This window comes from Mytilus galloprovincialis, chromosome 10 (assembly GCF_965363235.1).
Source record: "Mytilus galloprovincialis chromosome 10, xbMytGall1.hap1.1, whole genome shotgun sequence".
Taxonomy (NCBI): Eukaryota; Metazoa; Mollusca; class Bivalvia; order Mytilida; family Mytilidae; genus Mytilus; species Mytilus galloprovincialis.
The window spans coordinates 30,923,007-30,928,163 of record NC_134847.1 but is presented as its reverse complement, the minus strand read 5'-3'; the positions used below and the strand labels follow the sequence as shown (position 1 = coordinate 30,928,163).

The 5,157-nt window shown below is 33.8% G+C and overlaps 1 long non-coding RNA gene across 1 annotated transcript; it reads right to left on the bottom strand.

Moving 5' to 3' along the window:
- Positions 1-1,088: 1,088 nt before the first annotated feature.
- Positions 1,089-3,881, bottom strand: LOC143047371 (uncharacterized). The gene is made up of 2 exons (XR_012969526.1): positions 3,727-3,881; positions 1,089-2,565 (listed from the first exon to the last, which is right to left on the bottom strand). It is a non-coding gene; the product is annotated as an uncharacterized LOC143047371 (long non-coding RNA).
- Positions 3,882-5,157: the final 1,276 nt, after the last annotated feature.

Sequence of the window (5,157 nt, the reverse complement as noted above, 5' to 3'; positions counted from 1 at the left end):
TCTTTAGAGCCTCTAGTTTTATATTAATAAGGCCGTTAGTTTTCTCGTTTGAATTGTTTTACATTGTCATTTCGGGGCTTTTTATAGCTGACTATGCGGTATGGGCTTTGCTCATTGTTGAAGGCCGTACGGTGACCTATAGTTGTTAATTTCTGTGTCATTTTGGTCTCTTGTGGAGAGTTGCCTCATTGGCAATCATACCACATCTTCTTTTTTATATTTTAAAAAGCTTTAATTACAAAACAGAGTAGCAAACATCCTTAACCATGTTAACACACATAGAACATGTGTTGAAATGTCGTTGCAGCACATAAGCCTTCCTGTATATTCTTTGTGTTTCAGAATCATCATCTTATCATTAACAAATCATACGATATATAGAAGGATAAGGATTATGATATATTTTTAAAGATAGGAGGTTGCACATGTCATTTTTCTCGGCAACCCCACAAATTTTAATATCAGCCGTGTAGCCGTATATTGTTCAATTGGCAAAATCAAAAATGTACATTGTTCATTATTATTTTGTTTTATCAGCCAAGGTATCTAAGATTATGGCATACACACAACTATCGACAGAAGAGGTAAAGTTATTTGCAATTGCAAGTAAATAAATCTTCTAGTATATTCAATGTCCATGTTGGTCACTGATGTGTTTTCTAATTGCAAAGTTAGGAAATGCAGACACAACGATTCAGATATTTCAGTACAACATTTTTGCAACTTGCTTCAAATGTCATATTTTGAAATGTTTTGTTGTTATATTGTAGGTCGTTGATAGAGGAAATTACGCTTTTTTTTTTAGGTTAGGGAGCTACCATTTGATTTGTATGGGGGGGCTAGGATGAAATTTGAAAAAAATAGGCAGGACAGGAGTTTTGGGTAAAAAAAAAAGGCAGGATGAGACACTTGCAAAAAAAAAAGTCCGGATGACAATTTAGGTTAAAAAAAGTCAGGATAAACTAAAAAAAAAAGGTAGGACCGAACAGAGTGAAAAATAAAAAGGCAGGACAGAGATTACAGCTAAAAAAAATGCAGGACAAAATTTTTCATCCTAGCCCCCCCATAAAAATCAAATGGTAGCTCCCTTACCAGATGTACAACAAAATGTATATACTAGTAGATCAGGACAAAAATATGAAACCTCTAACTTCTACCAGGAAGATGTGGGATCGACAATAATTGTTTGTTATTTCTAAGCGGTAATTGTTCGTACACAATATTCATGCGTTCATTTCTTCTCCGAATTCGACTCAGTAGCCTGAACCAAATATGTATATTTGCATCCGATCACTTGTTTTTACCAGACGGATGGTTTTTGCTCTGTGATGTACATCATTGTTTTTCGTGTCGATTACTCCTGTGGAAGCATATTTACATGTATATCTAAACTTTGCAGGTAAGTATCTATTATAGATCTCTTCTGCCTTATAATTTTTGACTTTGCACCAAAATTGCCATTTGGAACACTTCTTATTCGTTTTTACACGATTAAGCTCATCACGGATCGAGTCTATATCAAATACCGTTGCGTTGCTATCAACACTTCCAACCATAAGGTTTCGACCATGCTTCCTGAACCTCCTGTATCCAGTTTCTGGGCATACTTTAACCATATGTTTCTTGTACCCCTTAATATCTTTATACGCAAGTACGTGCCAATCTCTCCAGTAGTACTTGTCAACCAGGAACGAGTAAAGATTTTCCGCAACTTTTGAATTACTTGAACCTTCATATTCTGCTAATTTCTCATCTATTTCCTTTTCAGCTTGTGTGTGCCATTTGTTTTTAACTTCGATATCCCACTCATCCATGCTTGTCCCTAGATGGTTTAGTTTCTGTTCCCAGTCAATTCTATTGTAGGTGTCATTTTCGCCTTTCATGTTAAGGTAGGCTATTTGAACTTTGACTCCTTGCACTATCACGTTAAGAAGACTTGTCATTATCTTCCGAAACATTTTGCGGTCGTATTTAGTATATTGCATAACTGTTCCTGGAATATCATCTGACAGTGCGTGACCTTTTATTATCCCATTATACAGTTTTAATGCAGAACTGTCGTAATATGACTCGTAATTACGGATAAACTGTCTTTTCATGCTTTCAGCAGCATTTTGAGGAGCAGAAAGATACATTTGAAGTTTGTCAGATAGAGCTACAATATTTTGTTCGTACTCTCCATATTGCCCTTTTAAAGCTTTTTCCCGTATTAAGTTTTCAACGTCTCCAAATCTATTGAAAACTTGATCAAACTTTGCATCCATTTCTGCAAATTTTTCCTTCATAAAGAGTAACTCTTCAGATGGTCTTTCCGGGAGGAAAATTGAGATTATTGATAAAACTGGTCCTATTGATCCAAGGAATATCCCAACTGGACCACCAAATTTTGAAAACTTTGATAAGACACCTAATGTCTCAGTCGCTGTCGACATTACATCAATTAACTCTTTCGCGGCATCTGTACCCTTTTCGACTTTGTCAAGGACATCTTTAATATCACCGTCATCCGCAATTACAGCAATACATGCAAAACAAATAATGATTGCAATGGTTCTCATTATTAACCTATTAAATAAGAAATTATAATAAATACAATGAGTATCATATCTTTACATACTTCTTTTGAAGTTGAATACTGTCAACCAACTTATTTTTGCGTGGTTTTATAATCATGATATCTATGATGAGTTTTAATGATAACCCTTTTCGCGGCAATTTGATTTCGCGATTTTCAAATTAACTTGAGGGGGGGGGGAGGGTCACTTGGTGTAGTTAAATGAGGAATGCTCTAAGTGTTCCCTCTTCGCGACAATTTATATTCGCGTATTTTTTTCTAATCACGAAAGTCGCAAAAATAAATCGTTCGCGAAAATATGTTGGTTTACAGTATTCAATACAATAAATCAAGAGGAGAGATATGTTTTGCTAGAGAACAAATTATGAATCTCTGCAATACACAAATTCGAGGACACAAACAAAAACACAACGTGAAACTGCTAAATATTCTTTTTAAATAAAATTCATCGCTACTATATATTCATGGAAATGTGTGTTTTTATACTCAGAACTATGCTTGTCCAACCTTCAGAATGGTTCTGAGATTGACTTTTTGTCATTTTGATTGCTTAATGACACACAGATCCCTCTGCTTCGTGAGACTCGTTCGATAAAAAGACATGTTCTGATCTGCTATCTTGGTGGCACCTCGTATATAGCAACTCAATAAGATGCATAAACATTTCTTGAAAAAATAAAAAGCTCACTGCAAGAATGAAGAAAACATAATTTAACTTTTACCCGCAATACGAAATGATTTTAAACACATAATAATTAATCAGTTTAAGGGGGTAGACCTTGGTTCAGGGAGATAACTCTTTAAATCAGTTAAGCGTTTGTAAAAGTCAAGTTCATCCATGTATTTTAAGCATTTACCTGAAACAGATTGAAAATAATCTATGTAACCTAGAAGCTTAGAATATATTCTTAAAAAATGGTTGACATAAACGTACTGATGATTTTAAGAGTTATCTCCCTGAACCAAGGTCTACCACCTTAATATGATGCCTAAACAGTAATTTTCTTTAAAACATAGTTTCCATCATTACAATGTACTTGGGCATTGAAAAAAATTGTTAAATACCTTTTCTTTTTAAAATTTAATTTCTAATTTTTTGAATTTTAATAACTTGTAAAGTTTTTAAATAGGTAATGTAAATGTATATTTACCTTTAAATCTCTCGATAAATAAAAGTGGTTGAGAATGGATTTAAACAGCGCAGTTCACAGGAGTATAATATATATGATAGTTTAATTGTTGCCATGGTAAAGTTTGAATTGTAAAGTTCAGAGGTGATTGTTAATCCTTCAAACATTCAACGAGAACATCTGATATATTTCTTTTATGCAATTCGTAATATAAAGTTAAATAAACACAAATATTGAAAGAGTTTCAAATACCCGTATGTCCTTGCGAAGTTGATATAACATTTATGTAATTATTACATATTGAATGCAGTAATTAATGTTGGGTAAATTACCAAAATGTGACACAAGTCTGAAGGACTTTCTTTTAATTTCAATGTTAAACATTCGTAATCTTTGTAGAAAATCTTCAGGTTTCAATGACACAGCAGTTATCTCGATCCAAGGGATCCTTAAACTGCTAAGCAGAGGAAAAACCGTTTCGCTAATTGTAAACAAATTTTCTTTAATCTTTTATTTTCCCATACTAAAGAGCCATTTGTTTAAAAACTAACATAAGTAGTAAAAAGGGAGATAATTAAGGTATGTAATCGTGTAAATGTCCAGTACATCTCCTCTCTAACACATGACAGAGGTATTCATAATCAAAGTTCAAATTTTGCACGAAAAAATCATTTTTACTTTTTAATACAGTGTATCCTTCTTGTTCGTCAAAATCTGTACATTTTCATACAAGAGATACCTTTATAAGGGATCCAGCTACACAGAGGAGCTTACAACAAAGGATTTACGCATAGCTTTTGGAAATCGTGTAAATGTCCAGTCAATCTCCTCTCTAATACATGACAGAGGTATTTATAATCAAAATTTTGCAAGAAAAAAATCACGTTATCATTTTTACTTTTTATGCCCCACCTACGATAGTAAAGGGGCGTTATGTTTTCTGGTCTGTGCCTCCGTTCGTCCGTCCGTCTGTGCGTCCGTTCGTCCGTCCGCTTCAGGTTAAAGTTTTTGGTCAAGGTAGTTTTTGAAGAAGTTGAAGTCCAATCAACTTGAAACTTAGTACACATGTTCCCCATGATATTATCTTTCTAATTTTACTGCCAAATTATAGTTTTGACCCCAATTTCATGGTCCACTGAATATAGAAAATGATAATGCGAAGTTCAGGTTAAAGTTTTTGGTCAAGGTAGTTTTTGATGAAGTTAAAGTTACATCAACTTGAAACTTAGTACACATGTTCCCTATGATATGATCTTTCTAATTTTAATTCCAAATTAAAGTTTTGACCCCAATTTCACGGTCCACTGAACATAGAAAATGATAGTGCGAGTGGGGCATTCGTGTACTATGGACACATTTTTGTTTATACAGAGTATCCTTCTTGTTCGTCAAAATCTGTACATTTTCATACAAGAGATACCTTTATAAGGGATCCAGTTGCACACAGAACTT